Source organism: Mercenaria mercenaria, chromosome 2 (genome assembly GCF_021730395.1).
Source record: "Mercenaria mercenaria strain notata chromosome 2, MADL_Memer_1, whole genome shotgun sequence".
NCBI lineage: Eukaryota > Metazoa > Mollusca > Bivalvia > Venerida > Veneridae > Mercenaria > Mercenaria mercenaria.
The window spans coordinates 100,871,239-100,890,632 of NC_069362.1; the positions used below are offsets into that span (position 1 = coordinate 100,871,239).

Here is a 19,394-nt window from a genome sequence, read left to right on the forward strand (position 1 = left end):
TATATATACTGCCACCCAGTTGTTACGGCAGCTTAAAACAAAAACGTAATGATAAATATATAGGCGGATTATAAGCGTGTAAGCTTGCGTAAGCAGGGATATAAATAGGCTCTAGCCATTGGCCCCTAGATGTTCGGCTGGACCTCTAAATTGTTGGTTAAAATGCCCGTATACCCAATGTTTAACATTTAGTTTGGACAGTCAGGGCCCCTAAATGAAAATAGCTAGTTTATATCCCTGGTTTGGCAGATAATATGCCTGCGGCCACGTCTTCATAATCTGTGCAGCTATGTACTTTTGTTGTGGGGGCACAAGTACATGCTTTATATTGGTTTAAGGGGTAATATAAAATAAATAAAAGTAAAACCCCTTAACTGTTAGAGGCAGCCTTGACTATAAAAAATGTCGGCTGAAGTGTCGTCTCTGTCGGCTTCCCATAATTGACCTGCGCTTATATACTTCAAGGTAAAATGTGCTTCTCATCGGCCGTCCCCAAGCGTCGAGAGTTGCAAAAAAAAAGTAAAAGAAAAACAAATGTCTTTGCTAAACCTCTAACAACCAGGGTCCCACCAAAGAGGACCCCCCTTGAAGCGTTTCCGTCTGTTTGGTCAGTGCAGGTCTGTTTTTGGGAATAACTGTATGCGCAGTACAAGTGTACTGTATCCTTTTGTCCTTTGAACAAGTAAATGTTAGTTAAAATAGCAAAATTCGTACAAGTTAATTTTGTCTATAGCTAATTTGAGTTCCGTATATAAGGGCATGGCAGTTTTGATTCCTGTTTAGTTGGTATTTTTTTGCATGATTCGGGCATAATATGTTGTCTTGATCTGTCCAGGTAGCGTTCAGGTGCATTGTCATAAATAGTCTTTAATGTTCTGCTGTTTCATTAATTTTCGTGCTTATTTAGGAAAATACCTCCAGGTCAACATTAAAAATTAAAACCCTGCTCCCGTCCTACCTTTTAACCTTGGATTGTCACTGAAAAAGCATGAAAATCCTGACTATGAACAGTGACGCCTGTCAAAATAGAGTCTGTTTTATATGAAATTCTATATGAACTATCTGTGGTTTTGATGCTAAAGTGTGACATGTGGCCGTTAACTGTTGCCTGTTGTAGTCGTGGGTTGCATGCACACAAAAGAATTTGAATACCCGTGGAGCAGGGCTTTAACGCCAGTCCTGCTCCCGTCCTACCTTTTAACCTTGAATTGTCACTGAAAAAGCATAAAAATCCTGACTGTGGGCGGTGAAGTCTGTCAAAATGGAGTCTATTTTGTATAACATTCTATATGAAATGCCTGTGGTTTTGCGTGCTAAAGTGTGGCACGTGGTCGTTAATTGTTACCTATTGTAATCATGGGTTGCGTACACACAAAAGAATTTGAATAGCAGCGGAGCAGGGCTTTAAGTTTGTAAAAAGAATAGTCGTTGTTATAAGGTTTATAAGGTATCAGAAATGATATGGGCGGCTACACTTCCATGATGCGCATGTCTGACAGCCAGATTGCATTTTCTAGCCACGGTACAAGTCCTTTTCTCTTCGTGAGTTTTGTTTTCCAAGAAGTATCACATATAAGACTAATACCATAATCTTACATCCGTTGTGCTGCTGTTTCATTCATATTTTTCAGCGGCATTGGCTAAATTATTGTCATCACAGTTTCCATCGATTGGCACAACGGTTCACAAATGTCTTACTGTCGCCATGTTTCCAGTGATTGTCTATATGGGTTGTATACCTGTTGTGATGGATGAGCATTCAATTCACAGGATGATTTGTATCTGCAACCATCTCTTGTAGAGAAACATCTCTATTTTAGAAAAGGCAAGTATTCTATTTACGTGTTTATGTACATATAAACAAATCGTAATTACTGTCCAGGACGGATCGCCCCCGATACATAGATTTTATTTATTTAGCTGATTAATGAACAATTATTATGACCAATTTTCTAATCATATTAAGGGGCTTTACTCTACGAGGACAGCAAAATGTTTTAATTTGCGAACTTGGAAAGTATATGTATGAGAAACATAAGCGTATGTTTAATATCTTAATAATCTACTTTGACATGTGCTTATAGAATATTAAAGAAATGAATTTCTACCCTTATTTTTCTTACATCACTTTTAAATTGCTCTACTGTCGTTTATGTTTATTTCTCAGTATTCTTAATATGCTTAACAAATGCGGCACATTCACATTATTAAATAATGAAAGTACATTCTCGTGTTTAAAAAAAAGAATTTTGAGGGGTATCACTTTAAGACAGACGTTTACATTTATAAATATACTGGTGGAATTCGACCAGAGAAGAACTGTTACATGTCTTCCTTTGTTGCAATTGCAACAATGTACGAATGCTTGATATTTACATATCTAGGTTAAACGTCGTTTTTGACTATTCTTTAGTTTTATCTATGTACAAATGACATTAATTTTGTAGGGGGACAAATCTTTTAGAATATTTAAGAATCCAATTTTACAAGACAGAACGGTAAAAAGTGTGTTTGAAAGATGGGTTGTTTATAAAGATGTTGATCATTCACTAAATATTTCTATGGTTTTCGGATATACGCTAAACCTTACACAAATTTCTACATTGTTAATTATGATAAAAATAACGCTTGGTTTTAACCTTGGGGCAATTATTATTTTATTAAGCAGTTTCATTTATTCATAATGTATATATACGTATGTAAAAATAATAATTTTAGTGGCCCTTCAACACACATAAGTGCATTTCAGGTATGGTACTAGGCAAGGTGATTAATAATAAAAGACGGAAAATAATTATTCAATTCGAATCGGTTCTTTGATAATGTTTATTGCTAACAGTTTTCCCCTTTTGCAACCATCACTGGGGATGATTGTTCTTTCGATTGATTCAAATTGTATCTTATTTATTTAATGTATTCTGTTTGTACCTTTGCAGTGTCGCTGGGGCAAATGAAATTAGGTTATTTTCGTTATACATCTTTAAATTAACTGTTTGTATAGTATGTGCATTTTAACATTATGTCACCTTGCCAGTTGCCATGAGAAATCTTTAAAATAAAGTCGCGGCCCTTTCCCATTAAACTGTGTTGTAGTTTTCATTTATACTGATATGTTAGTTGTAGTGGGTGTGACAGACGTATATGGTCGGGCGCTAACTCATCTGCCAACGAAATGTGATATTATCAGTCATTAATAATTTCATTCTTGTTTTCTTTTATAATGGCTGATGGTTTTGCGTCTTGCTAATGGCTGCTGTCATTCCCTGTTATATGGTCCAGTGATAAAATAATGGGTTTTATGTTGCCCCTTTTTGCATAATAAACCTGTTTATTTTTCCTGGACCTCTGTTCCAGTAAGGAGGTCGCGACGAGAACAGTATTTTAATAATTAGTTGTGCGCTAGTTGTTTCCTTTTATATTTTGGACGCAATTTGTAATGAAAAAGCGTGAATTTCGTTTTTGGATTTGCCACGTTTACATGGCCATTTAAATTCTCGTCAGCAATGGAACAACATAGACTTTCACTGAATTTATCCCACCCGCCCATGCCCATACTTGTTGATATTGTTTATAACTTTATTGTGAATCAGAAATCTTTCTGCTTCTGTTCATCTGTTTTTCAGGTTCCTGCATAGTAGATCTGTTTCAGATCATAGAATACGTCATCAGGGAACCGTACAATAGCAGAAAGTAGTATTCCCACAAACAACACACACAGCTATGAAGTGACTGATGAATTATTTGGTCATGTAATAAAGTTTACGATCATTCTTTGAGAGGATGTATCAATAAAGGTAACGATCATTCTTTGAGAGGATGTATCAGTAAAGTTTACGATCATTCTTTGAGAGGATGTATCAAAATAATGACATGGATTTTGTGAGATTATTGCTATGAGAACTACTTTAGAAATGAAATGGAATACCCATACGATCAGACACTTTAGTAATGTTGTTCGTAAAATGTTCTGTTGAACACCAGAAACTCAAACTGATAGATCTATAAATATATATGTTAACGTTATTATTTGTCGCGGCTTTATAACGTTTTATAGAAAATTGATTCTAATATGAAAAGTCACTGTGGGAGTAGAAGAGTACCAAAGTCATATGCATTAACTTTAAAGTAATAGTATTACTCGAAAGTAATAGTTTAATTCAGAATGGTATTAAGTAACTTGAATAGTCATGTTTTTGTTAGTGTTCTGTGTAGCGAAGGAAATAGCGTATTAGCCTTGATTAATGGTACGCCACTTTGAAAAGCTGTCGACCACCGACCATGGTTTATATTTGTTTGTGGAAAATGTCATGAGTCTAACCAGTGTTAGCAGAAGCCTTGCCATAGTTTGTCAGCGTATAAGTCTCAATTGTGGGTCTGCACTTGCGTTTTAATGAATGCGTAGTACAATCTCTCGGCTGAAAATGGCTAGAAGCCACTAAATAATTCGGTCGAGGACTGAGGGCCAAGGCATTTGTAGAATACTGTTTAACTATAATTTCATTATAACTAATTAAATCAAAATGGCATTCCAGCATAGTCGGGTCTACTGTCTAAGTCACTGTGTCATTACCTGACGTCGAAGGTGAACCTCAATTCGTGTTATTAGATGACGTCATAGGTTGAAGGCAGTGGAATTCGGTAGTCTGGAGACTCGACGTAATCAGTTTTCAGTTACTTTGCTCAATGGCTGGTCTGCTATAGACATCTGAGCCGCATGTTTTGCTCGCCCCTACGATACGTGGATTTTTCATTTGACTGTACATGCCTTCGTTTCACAGTGCAGACCTATCTTCGAGACCTTAGGTGCATAAATGATCAGTGACATGAGTAAAGTTTTTTCTTCAGACGGTACATTTAATTATGATGAATACCGTTATTTCAAATTAATTCATAACATTTTTATATAAAGCGTATATATAATGCGCTTACATGTACTTTGGTGTTCTGCTCCCACAGGTTTGTGAAGTTAGGCATGGCAATTATACGAAATTGTTACAGAAAAAAAAATGATAGTCGTAGAGTATAAATATATATTTAAGCATGCTTGAATTCGTTCCGTTTTTCAGTATTTCGAGGAATAGTCTGAGCATTTCAATATGTTATACATTGGCTACGGAACCACGTTTCCTCCTGTCCTTGTTAAAAATCGGGGAGGGGGTTTTTCGTGGGCGGCTCGTATTCCGTTTGAGAAATATACAATCGAATTTGTTCAACGTGATAAAATGTAGCGACTTTAAATGTATTGTTTAATATACAGATTCGATTGTGGCATGCATATCAATTGATATGACGGCATCTCGTATAGCATTTGTACATATCTGAATAACATTTACATCTTGATGCCGTGTGTTTGCTATTCTGTTATCGGAATGTAAAATTGTTGACCTTTGTACACTGATAACTTCTATGTACAGTTAGTATTTCCCACTTTTGCAGCCATCACTGGGGATAATTGTTCTTTCGATTGATTCAAATTGTATCTTATTTATTTAATGTATTCTGTTTGTACCTTTGCAGTGTCGCTGGGGCAAATGAAATTAGGTTATTTTCATTATACATCTTTAAATTAACTGTTTGTATAGTATGTGCATTTTAAACATTATGTCACCTTGCCAGTTGCCATGAGAAATCTTTAAAATAAAGTTGCGGCCTTTTCCCATTAAACTGTGTTGTAGTTTTCATTTATACTGATATGTTAGTTGTAGTGGGTGTGACAGACGTATATGGTCGGGCGCTAACTCATCTGCCAACGAAATGTGATATTATCAGTCATTAATAATTTCATTCTTGTTTTCTTTTATAATGGCTGATGGTTTTGCGTCTTGCTAATGGCTGCTGTCATTCCCTGTTATATGGTCCAGTGATAAAATAAACGGGAAAAATCATGCAGAAATTATCAGTATTATGTTTCCAAACATATTCATCTATATTTCTCATAAAATTAATTAGGATGTCAAAGTAAATAACCTCTGGAAAAGGCATTTTTCTCGCAGTAGTTTGTAGACATATGGTATATGACGCAAAAGCATCGCTTATGGTAGAGGACAAAACAAAAATGCTGTACATTATACAAAATGTAAGTAAGTACTTCCCCCTAGACTAAAGTTTATAAAATGTTTATTACTTTATGGACTATTACATTTAAGCAATATATCCTTATCATCAATACAGTCTTTAATTTCTTATACACAATGGTTTAAAAAATTGAAATAAAAGACCGATTTTTGACATAATTTTACTGCTTTTCTCTTTTGTGATTCTAAATCTGCATGTTATAAAGTAAGTTTGCCTATAGAAGGAAGAAAAGATTATTTTGATTTTCAGTCAACTGAATTTACGAAAATATAAGAGACTTCAACTTGAGGTAATCAATAATTGCCTTAAGTGTATCATATTCAGTTTCTAATCATGTAAGATGACAGTATTTTTCCAATCAATGTACGTTTGGCAACTGTTTGACCAATTATTGTAATTTTGTATTCATTCGTACCGGTACCATTTGACACTAGACATACTTTTTACATTATTGTTGTTATCTAAAATGTTCAATATATGGAAATTTCACGGGACACGTGCAACACAAAAAGTCTCTTGAAACGCTAACATTTTGTTTGCAAAGTAATGATTCCCTACGTGAAGAATATCTTGCTTCTTCAATACCGTGTAGTTGGTTATATTTTTGATATGTTTAATAATTGGTATTATTCACCACCCGTTCTTAAAAGGGGAAACTTGAACGTACCAAAATTAGACAAAATTGACTCTACGTCTCAGAAAAGCCCCAATAGCAATCGTGGTTTCATATGAGAAGATGTGATCGTGACCACAGTTGGACTTGAACCGCAATATTCGGTTGACAGGACTAGACCACAACTCCCCTGGTCACTGTAAAACTATATATTATTCCAATTTTGGTATGCTTTTTTAATATTTTACTATTAGTGAGGAATATGGCAAAGAATATGCTGATATCACCTCTCATATGCTGGTTTGAAAAGTGTGCATCTGTCTGTATTTGTTTAATAATGTCTTGTTTCAGGCATTGTGCATTAGTTTGTATTGCATTTTTGCAAACGTTTTCTTAAATCTCATTTGATCTTGACCATTGCCACTCTTCCAACATATTGTACTAGCTTAAAATGTTTAGCAATAACTTCATTTATTCTATACCTATTTTATCTATCCAATCGCGAACGTTCATTTGCAACACGTGACCGTACAATATATTACGGTATTTGGATGCACGCGCGTACAAAAATCCTGTATTTTCTGTATTTGGACGCACGCGGCTCGTCCAATATGGTTTTCTCAGCTGGGTACTCGTCCAAATATATATCCGTATTGTACAGAACAATGTTAAATAACCTAATAATAAATACCAGCTGTTTTGTGCACAAACCGTTTAACGTGTTAACGAGTAGTATTGTAATAACATATTCATTGCGCCGGATATTGTCTTGTTCCACCACTGTGTATAGATTTGTGGATCATTTGTTTTATTAACGCCAAGCATCAGTTGTGTTTGTGATACGCTTTTTTTCCATCTGCCTAAATACTCACCTTTAACAAGAGCTGTATACATATTAAGAACATGTTTATCTTATTTCCCTTAAGTTTAAATTCGTATAAATTAGTTACTTACATTAGAATTGATAAGCAGAAAATATACCATAAAAGAAATACAACTACTGAACTGAACAGAATAAAAAGTAGCTTTATCAAAATAATTTACAAGTTCTGACTTGTTTTATGCAAAAACTACCCTTTTTTTTTGCAAAACAAATTATCTTTATAGAGAGGTTTAAATGATCTGACATACTCTAACATGATCTCTTCATTCCGTTATGTTGACTTTGCCATAAAGTAAACACATTGATCAATTTGACCGTATATAAGTTGTCTACTAATTATTAGCAAACTGTTATTAATTGATTACAAATGACAAAGCCCATTTTAACCAAGCTAGCAGATAAACGATTTAATCTGGAGTTTCTTATGGTATAGTTTTGTTTTGAAATAAGAATTTTAAAATTTAATTTTAAAATTCAATTGTATGGATTTATTTAGTATGATGTAAGAGTATTCGAAATTTATGAAAAAGGAAATAAGAAGTGATTTCAAGGATCCTTAGTGTTGTGGTAAATGGATACATGTAATTGATATGAATTATAAAAGTATGTGTCGCTGCATTCAAACTTGAAGTTAGTGTAATTATTGCCTAGTCTTTATATTTAGCAAGTTTATTGCTAACCATTGAAAGTTTCCTTATTACACTTGTTTAAAAAATCAAACGCGTTGCATCTTAAACTTCTATTTCACTTTGCAAAGAAAGGTTATCTGGTTTCGGAAACTAAGGCTACTTTAATGAAATTTAACACAGAAGGAAGTGTATTCACGTTCTTTCTTTTCAAATATTTGTCATTACATATACAAACTCAGACAAAGCCTTTTCTATTATCAGTATCTTTACTAGATGGTTTTATCACGTATGCATGCTGTCAGATTACTGTTAGTTTGCATTTGTTTCTTTAATGCAACACGAGTACAAGGAAACGAAAGGACAGAATGGAATATGCCTCTTTCTCGTAATTCCGAGCGTTCTCATTGATCCGAGCCTTTGGAAAATTTGCACTTGCAGCTATTTCCTGTTTTTATGCATGTTGTGGCAAATCATATGTTAAACAAGAATAAATAGAAAATAGTATTACTCACATTAAAATAGAAATATACACACCTGGGGCATCTGGGGTCTTCCTCCATCGTCAAACTAATGACCTGTAATTGTGTCACAACGAAAACTATAACAAATACATACATGTAGTGTCTGAAACACGTTTGCAGAATGTAAACTTACATAAGATCACCAGGAACATGATATGGAAGCTGATGAGAGAAATTGTGTCATTTGAAGATACCTCAATCAATTGAATTTGGTTACTTATACTTTTTATTGCATGTTTAAAGAAATTTGTTTTATAGAACGTAAGACATGAATTTGAATATGGCAAGAAAGTGCATTTGTATATGGTATGAAAACAAATTACAAGTCATTTTTCATCAACAGGATTTACTCGAGGTCAGCAGCCTTTCCTGTTACATTTCCTAGGTACGACCAAACTGGAGAGAACATGATAATTTTAAAATGGTAAGTAATAAAATGCAACGAGTGTACTAGTCAAATAACATAATTAGCACATAAAAAAGCTAAACAATTTCATTCATAAGAAATGACAAGCAGGAACAACACATTATTTTACGCATCGTATATTCCTACGTAATGCATGAGGACCTCTGGAACAGTTAAACCAAATCAAGCATTTGCATCAGTGTCTTGCAGATGTAGTGTTAACTTGTGCACTCTTAACAAGTCCGTTTATACAGTTAAACAATTGTGGAAAGTGCTGAAAATAATTACTTATGGCAGGTAAGAAAACTTTTATTTGTGTGGCGAGGGTTTGAATAGATTGCAACAATAAAAGACTAGTGACACAACCCGATCTTCATAGTTCCGCTTTTACATTAACAATCTTTCTCCTCATTTGTTTACATTTACATTTTTGCGCATTCGTTAGCGGAACAATTTATTGTTTATAGTAATACGTATTCCGGATTACAAGTATTCATGTCTTTGCAAACAGACATCTCTTTCCGAGTCGTTAGATACATTTGTGGCCAACACCCACCACACCCCGCAGCACCCACTTAAGGGGAATTCTATCATAAAATAAAATGGACCCCTCGATCTTCAATCAATCAGAATTATTAACAACAAAGACAGGAGACAAATCATTTCATATGTAGCAGCAATAAAGCTTATTTTTATACGTTCGATGGTTGCAGCTGCGTGAAATAACTACGAAAATACAAGTACATGTAATATGCTTCTGATTGGTTAGTTATAATTAAAGTATATTGAAAACTTGTTTTTCAAGTTATGATATGAGACATTCGAACTATTAACCCTAGATACTATTGTTCGACTGTTTTGATTACGTGTTAGTTATAAATAGTTTAATTTCAAGTTTCATTTTATAAAAATAGGCACCTCCGGTATTGAATATATAAACAGTTCGATCTAGATATTAATCACTGTCATACACACTGTACAAAATACTTTACCAAACATATCTGAGTCGAAAAATGGGTATAAGTTTGTAAAAATGCAAAGTAAAGTTATATGACCTAAGCAGTCAGCTCATCACAGGGGAATTTTAATCCATTCCCACTGATGAGTACAGCTTACATACAAAACTTAATAAAAAAAATTCTTAACCGAAAAAGAAGCATGACAAAAGAAGACCGCAATATAGAGTTTTTGAGCCTGTACAGTGTAAGTCAGTTCATCACAGTGAATAAGTGTGTGAAGTTTCAATTCATTCCCACAAGTGGTTACTGAGATGCTAGATTACATACAAGAACTTACCGAAATCGAAACGCCGACGCTAACGTTAACGCGGACGATGACAATGACACCGACACCAAAGCTGACGAATGGTTGAGTGCAGTAGCTCTACCTATTCTTCGAATAGTCGTCATGAAGATTTGCTTGACATATTTATACCACATTTGTTGATGAATGAGATTACGTTTGATTTAATTTACTTACCCAGTTTTACCTCATACGACAAGAAATACGTTGCTTCTGTACAATGCACAGGTATACGTACATGTAACACCATTAAAATAATAAATGAAGTATTTTGAATCTTTCTTTAAAGGTTTTACGAATATCAGTGTTAATAACAGTAGCAGTAGTCAAGCAATAGAGTTAACTGATAGAGCAGATCCAACATCTCAGACTTTAAGCGCAGAACCTCGAGTAACTGTCAACAATTCTGGTGAGAATAAAACTTCTGTATCATTTCAATAGGTTATATACAGAACCGTCGTAGCAAGAATATTGGGTCATTCTCCAAATTACATAAAGAAAACAATATGATTATTGTATAAATATATAAATGTAACCATAATAAATTAATAAATGGTTCGCATTTCACCCCTGAAAATAGGTTACAATAATATTAGGTATTATCTAATGAAATCGAACCAATCCATCGAATATTGAAATCACCATATTAAAGTAATGTAACTGCAATACAAATAATTGTAAAAAGATGATGTGGCTCATGTCTACTATAGACTTTTAAACAAAAACATTTAAAACTCTTCAAGAAAATTTCTTTGCGACACGTTGTTTTTTATTTAGAGGGTTCAAATCAACACATCACCTTAATCTATTACTACTTCGAGTAGGTGCAGAGAACAATGCTGATACTTCCAGCCCTACTGGCAGCGACACTGTGACACCGGATACCTCAGATATCACCGGAGCTGCTATCGAAAGACCGGTTGCTTTACGTATGCTGCCAGTTTCTGTTAACGAGGGTACAGGAGAATAGGCATTACAAGAAGAAAATAATATCGATTCTCTAGACGGTAAGAGACAATGGAATTAATTGAAATTGGAAATTTATCACTTAAAAGAAATATGTTCAAACCAAAATGTAATATTTACAAGATTAAATTAATATTCATACTGATTTGATAAATGTAAAGGGTATTAAGCATTGTTATTTATTTATGTTATGAGAAAGGTATTTGCACTTAAAGGTTATATCAGATGTATTGGTGATATTGCAACAGAAACAGGAATGAATTTGATAAATGAAACAAATCCTTTTTTTATATATATATTCGCATTTTGTGGGTTTTTTGTTGTTTTTTTTTTTTTTTTTTTTTACCTTAGAAATTGAATAGATATTTACATGGTTAAAAATTTGCATTTCTATAATTTTCATATTTAAATTATTGGTTTTCTGCATTCTGTTAAATGACTTGGTTCCTTTTAAGATATCGCCTATGTTATAACAGATTGGTTTGTAACAAACCTTTCACTCTGGGTGAGAAAAAAAGACACGAGGACGTGAAATAAACCAGTTTGTGAACAGCTGGCTGTTTAGTGTACACTCTAAAAGGTCTCAGAGATATTCATGTAAAACATTTTGCTAGTTACTGGATGTATGTTTTACACTGACAGGGTCTCGGAGACATTCATGTAAAACATTTATATTGTTCATGGTGTACGTTGTACACTAGCATGTTCTTGGAGACATTCACGTAGAACAATTATCTTGTTCCTGCTTTTACTTTCTTTTTTCAATAAACAATCATAAAGTAAGTTGCTAATCTTTTTCCCTACTACGTATTTAAATAATAGCAATTCTTTGTTCTTCAGTATGAAAAAAGTGGACTATCTATTTTATTCTAAATGTAGCTTCTAGGTTAAAATTTGCATTCAGTATGTATTTGGATATTTCAACAATCTGAATCAAAGGGCAATTTGTAAAACTCCCTGTAGGTTTTGAATTCATTAATTACCAATCTATCTTGGTTGCGCAACCGAGATAGACAAAATGAGAAAATAGTAATTTACAAAACTTGCATTTCTAATAAATTTCAGGTTAAGTAATAAGTGTTAATGCAAGTCTTTAATAAATATAATAGAAAAGGCCTACTATTGATATATTTTCTTAGGCAAAGTGTGTTTCTTGAATTTATACTCTTACTTAGGCAACCCGGATAGGAAAATCGAACTTCAAAATAGACAAGAGGGCCATGATGGCCCTATACATCGCTCACCAGAGTTGATCTGGCCTAGTGACCTAGTTTTTGACCCCGCAAACAGGCTAAAGGTTAAAGAGTTGAACTTGACCTAAAGATCATCAAGACAAACATTCTGACTAAATTTCGTAAAGATTTGGTTACAACTGTGGCCTCTAGAGTGTTCACAAGTTTTCCTTTGATTTAACCGGTGACCTAGTTTTTGACCCCATTTGACCCAGAATCGAACTTGACCTATAGATTATCAAAACAAGTATTCTGACTAATTCTAATGAGTTTCAAACTTAAATTTAGGTCTCTAGAGAGTTGAAAAGAATTTCCTTTGATCTGGCCTAGTGACCTATTTTTTGACCCCACATGATCTAGATTCAAACCTGATCTAGAAATGATGAAGACAAACATTTTGACCCAGTTTCATAAAGATTGAGTCACAAATGTGGCCTCTAAAGTGTTCACAAGCTTTTCCTTTGATTTGACCAGGTGACCTAGTTTTTGAATCCACATGACCCAGTTTTGTTCTTAACCTAGAGATCATCATGACTAACATTCTGACCATGTTTCATAAAGATTGGATCAAAAATGCGGTCTCTAGAGTGTTCACAAGCTTTTCCATTGATCCGACCTATTGACCTAGTTTTTGACCCCACATAACCCAGTTTCAAACTTGACCTAGAGATTATCAAGACAAACATTCTGACCAAGTTTCATAAAGATTGAGTCAAAAATGTGGTATCTGGAGTGTTCCTTTGTTTCCTTTGATCTGACCTATTGACCTAGTTTTTGACCTCACATGACGCAGTTTCAAATTTGAACTAGAAATCATCATGACTAACATTCTGAATAAGTTTCATAATGGTTTGGTCACAAATGTGGTCTCTAGAGTGTTTCGAACTTGACCTAAAAATCATCAAGATAAACATTCTGACCAAGTATTATAAAGATTGGGTCAAAAATGCGGTCTCTGGAGTGTTCGCAAGCTTTTCCATTGATCTGACCTACTGACCTAGTTTTTGATCCCACATGACCCAGTTTCAAACTTGACCTAGAGATTATAAAGACAAATATTCTGACCAAGTTTCATAAAGATTGAGTCAAAAATGTGGTCTCTAGAGTGTTCCTTTGTTTCCTTTGATCTGACCTACTGACCTAGTTTTTGATCTCACATGACGCAGTTTCAAATTTGAACTAGAAATCATCATGACTAACATTCTGAGTAAGTTTCATAAAGATTTGGTCACAAATGTGGTCTCTAGAGTGTTTACAAACTTTTCCTATGATTTAACCTACTGACCTAAGTTTTGAACCCACCTGACCCGGTTTCGAACTTGACCTAGAGATTATCAAGACAAATATTCTGACCAAGTGTCATAAAGATTGGGTCAAAAATGTGGTCTCTAGAGTGTTCACAAGGCAAATGTTGACGGACGACGCACGACGCACGTGGACGGACGCCGGACAATGACCAGTCACAATAGCTCACCTTGAGCACTTTGTGCTCTGGTGAGCTAAAAAAGTAGAAACTCCATAGGTCGCTCAACACGACAAAAACGAAAATGTTGCGGGCTCGGTTTGCTTGAGCCTGTTCATTGACGGTAGTGGAAATGCATGTTACCGTCCACGCCCTATAGCCCAGGGTTGAACAGAACTCAACATTTACACATGCTACAAGTACAAAAAAAGAAACAATTTAAAGACTGCCGCAGATGTATTCATACGGCTGTTCACATGGAACCTTCCTAAAGACACGGCCAGAGAAAATCTAACTTGTATTAAGCGTTAAATGAACACAAATAAGTGAAAAATGATCAACTGTTGAAGTTTCGAACAAATCCGTTACCTGACTTATTAACCAACTTTAATTATAAGTATCAGTTCTTTTGTAATGCTAGACACAGAATGTGATGATAAATGAAACTAATATCTACAATTCTTTCATTCTATTCAGTTGAGTATCTATGGTATGCGGCAACAATTGTTGATCTAGGTGATCCAGCAACGGGACGAATAAACCCTATGTAAGTGAAACGGTTGTGTAAGGTACAGGTACATAGGTACACAGGTAGGGATAGTTGATCGAATGAATACATCAGTGGGTTGGTAAAGAGAGAGAGAGATTTCCTTTTAGGAACATTCTATTTATGGTGTAGTGTAATAATGAACAATTAATGACTATGGCAGTAAACCATTTAAAGGTAGATTTTGAAATAAAAAAAAAACAATACTGCCCATAATTGTACTGATGCACAAGACGTTGCGGTTCGGACAAGTTATGTTGACGCTTATTATGCACAAGAAAAAAGCGTATTCTTCCGAAAAATCCTAATTCAGACGCTCTGTGCACGTGCCGGAAGACCACATTTTTAATTCGATAGTATATCTCATTCGCATGTTACCGTAGAGGGATCTATCCCGATTTCGTCCTTCCGCGACGAAAATCGGTAAGATCGGTTCTCTATAAACTTACTTATATTGATTTTTATTACATACTCGTTTCTATTCCCCGTTAAGTTACACCGGAAACGTCAATATTTTTCCATACACTGACGCCTGAATTTCATATCGGGTGTGTGACGTAATTCAGTGTGTGTTGTTGCACTATTTTTTTCGATTTAGTTCAGTATTATCAATCCTATTCAGGCTATTGAACATATTTATGATATCTACATAATATTTATACGTGTAGATGCGTATGTAATAAAAAGGTTATTATCTTTGCATCGAGAAATATGCACTCGTTCTTCAGCGGAAGAATATTGCGCTCCATATTTCCCGATACAAAGCTAATAACCTATAAATATTAGTGATGAAACACATTATCAGTAGTACTAAAGAATAAAATTACATAACCTGACTAAGTACAAAGAATCTTATGCATGGCTTTTTAATATTTTCCTTCAATTATATTTGCAGGCATAAACAACATTTTCTGTATAGTCATGAGTATATGTATGAGTTTTATTGTCAGATTTATGTTGATTTTTTTTCAGACGAGATGAGGATTTGAATAGACAGATGAGTGGACCATCATGACCTCAGACACGTTCACACAACCAATCTTCTTTCGGTTTTGGACACATGATTAATTCAACAACCAATAAGGCATTTGTAAGGTGTACGGTTCTTTAGATGAAGTTGCAAAAACGAAATTAAAATATTTCTGGAAAACAGTTCAGAACTATATCTAGATCATGTGTCTCAATATTCATGTATCTATATGTATAAATGTTAATACGCATTATGTTTAAAAAATGTGTTCATGTGATCTGCCATACATTGAATCTTAAACAATAGATAATTTCGCGATGATTGCAAAAATAAAATAATATAGATCTTAATAAAGTCTTTAACCTTTAGCCTGTTTGCGGCAAGTGATTCTGCCTTTGCGACCAGTGCAGACCAAGATCAGCCTTTACGTCTGTGCAGGCTGATCATGATCTGCACTGTTTGCTATGCAGTCAGTTTTACAGTGAACACCCATTCAAATAATAAATGGTACTGCCCATATATTGAATGATGGACCAGTGTTTTTTAGAAATTTAGCAGGCTAAGGTTAATGGCTTCTTAAAATTTACGTTTTATTACTGCCCTTAACTTCAATAATGTGTACTTTAATGTTTACAATGCAAAACGGATATAGAAGGGGTGTGCTTATGCCTGTGTATAAATAAACTTTCGGTAGAATCGCTCATTACGGCATGTTTAAAATAGCAACAGAAACGGATGGCATTTTTAACTGTCGGCTTTGATTTTTGTTAAAAATCGAATGATTAATATTCCATCCCCACCTTTGTTTATTTTCCTATTCTTTATTTTTCTTTACAAATTTAAAGGTTGTTGTTGAATGGCCTCCGCCTTGCCACAAGCTGTTGCAGCTCAACGAGAAATTTCGGCATGTGTGATTTTTTTTATTTAGAATATGTCTTCGGCGAGGTATATTTTTTTCAACAAATAATGTATTATGTGCGACCTGATGTTTATCTGCCTGATCTCTGTCCGACCTGGTGGTCAAGTCAACCTGCTACGGTATATCTTAATTATGCGTTATCCGAAATTAACTAGATTTCAAGTATACTCATACTAATGCTTTATTTCGGTTGGTCTGATCTCTGTCGGATTCTTTTTCCAGGTCTGTTAGTCAGCCTCCACCAGTATATCCCAACTAGTCGTAATAAGAATTTAAATGTTTATGTTTACTTTACTAGTCATCTGTTAGTGGGTTTCCTATTTGCATTCCCAACGCTTTACTTATATTATTTACGGTTAAGGTTTAGGAGTATATGATCAAAAACACAGAAATATTTGATAAACAAACAACATCTTTACCAACAGTCTACCTAACCATTACATGTTCTGAAGTACTGTACCGTGTGATGGATACTTGAAATATTCTGAAGACGTTGTCCCCCTTTAAAAATGAATGCCATTTGTAAAGAAATAAAAGGAACAATTACTGAAAACTACTTTCCAGCACTGGGACAATATTGCAAATGCATCAACAAGAAGATACGTAACAGTTTTTTAAAATAGTGGGTCTTTAAAGGTTTTAAACTGTCCAAAATGTGGCCCATTAATGCAGTCATTTTCACGGAAGTTAATGTAACTAGAGCTCGTCGAACACGAAATGCCCCCCTTGATGCATTCAGTAATTGCACAAAGAACAGAAATTATAAGCTCATGGTAAACAAAAATTCTACTGTTCTGGTCCAATCTGACCTTGACCTTTAACCTATTAACCTAACAAGAGATCACAAAGTGATCTTGGCACCAACCACTGAGCCATTTTTTAATATTCCAAATTTCAAGACTAGCTCAAGATCAAAATCAAGGTTAAATTTCATTTCGGTACAAAACACTGTGCATGTAGTCCAAATTTGGAAGCTGTGGCCTTTAGAAATGTGAAAGAAGGTCACTAGATCAATTTCAAGGTCAAACTTTATTTCGGTAGGCAGAACTATGCATGTGCTTCAAATTTGGAGGCTGTAGCTTGAAAAATGCGAAAGTAGATACTAGGTAAAAATCAATGTCAAATTTCAATTCAGAACACAAAACTATGCAGGCAGTCCAAATTTGAAGCCTGTAGCTTCAGAAATGTGAAAGTAGGCCACTAGGTCAAAATCAAGATCAAAGTTCATTTCAGTACACAAAACTATGCATGTGGTCCAAATTTGAAGCCTGTACCTTCAAAAATGTGAAAGTTGGTCAGTAGGTCAATAACAAGGTCAAAGTTTGTTTCGGTACACAAACCTATGCATGTGGTCCAAATTTGAATGCTGTAGCTACAGAAATGTAAAAGTAGGTCACTAGGTCAAGATCAAGGTCAACTCATATCTAGGTTCATCTTGCCACTTAAAACAAAACATGTGGTCCAAATTTGAATGATGTAGGTTATAGACATGAAGTTTTTCCCTATATAAGTCTATATGAAAAATGTGACCCCCGGGGTGGGGCCATATTTGACCCTAGAGGGATAACTTGAACAAACTTGGTAGAGAACCACTAGATGATGCTAAATTAAAAATATCAAAGCTCTAGTCTTTGTGGTTTGGACAAGAAGATTTTCATAGTTTTTCCCTATATAAGTCTATGTAAACCATGTGACACCAGGGCGGGGCCATATTTGACCCTAGGGGAAAATAATTTTAAACAAACCTAGTAGAGGACCAGTAGATGATGTCATATACAAAATATCAAAGCCCTAGGACCTGTGGTTTTGGACAAGAGATTTTTCAAGGTATTTCCTATATAAGTCTTTATAAACCATGTGAGCCCCTGGGTGGGGCCATATTTGACACCAGGGAAATAATCTAAACAATCTTAGTAGAGGACCACGAGATTTTGCTACATACCAAATATCAAAGCCTTAGGCCTTGTGGTTTTGGACAAGAAGAACAGAAACCGTTTAACTGTTCCTGGCAAATGTGAGCTTGACCTTTGACCTAATGACCTCAAAATCAATAGGGTCATCTACTGCTCATGACCAACCTCACTATCAATTTTCTTGACAATAGGCCTAAGCGTTTTTGAGTTATTGCCTGGATACCATTTTACTGTTCCTGGTCACTGTGACCTTGACCATTGACATACTGAACTCAAAATCAATTGGGGTCATCTGCTGGTCATGACCAATCTCCCTATCAACTTTCATGATTCTAGGCCCAAGCATTCTTGAGTTATCATCCGGAAACGGATGGGTCTACAAACAGACCGACCGACCGACAGACAGACAGACCAACCAACCAACCGACCGACCGACAGACAGACCAACCGACATCTGCAAAACAATATACCCTCCTTCTTCGAAGTGGGGCATAAATATCAGTAAACTGACAATTGTTTCGTAGAGTAAAATACATGTTTTATATGCTGTTCAATTTTCATGTGAAACAACCTTTGTTGTTGTTGTTGTCTCAAAATATATGGTTAAGCTACAATGATTTCGAAACAAAATAAAGTATTATTATTCTTATCAAAGCCTTAAATTGTTCCTTTTGATTTATGTTTTATTATTTTCGTTAATAAACATTGGTAATAGTATCATCACTGGTGCTGAAACAATCGTATTTTCAATTTACGATTTGATAATTTACGTATGATTCACATCTGAAGTATCTGCAGAACTATGTTTGTGTATAGGGCGGCTTGACACATAAAGTATGTGCTCTTCACCACTGTACCTATGAGTCGTGCAACATCAAGTTGTAAAAATGAAATGAATGAACTGGCACGCAGAAAAGTCCAAATGTATGATTTCACTGATAAAAGTCTTCTTTTTT

At 34.8% G+C, this 19,394-nt stretch overlaps 1 long non-coding RNA gene across 2 annotated transcripts; it reads left to right on the top strand.

The window, feature by feature from the left end:
- The first annotated feature begins 3,801 nt into the window (after positions 1 to 3,801).
- Positions 3,802 to 19,092, top strand: LOC128555309 (uncharacterized). Of its 2 annotated transcripts, XR_008369968.1 has the most exons (7): positions 3,802 to 4,618; positions 4,779 to 6,076; positions 9,065 to 9,145; positions 10,719 to 10,838; positions 11,254 to 11,436; positions 14,567 to 14,636; positions 15,609 to 19,092. It is a non-coding gene; the product is annotated as an uncharacterized LOC128555309 (long non-coding RNA). The 2 variants fall into 2 exon arrangements; XR_008369969.1 differs by lacking the exons at positions 3,802 to 4,618; positions 4,779 to 6,076 and adding an exon at positions 6,126 to 7,998.
- The last annotated feature ends 302 nt before the right edge of the window (positions 19,093 to 19,394 follow it).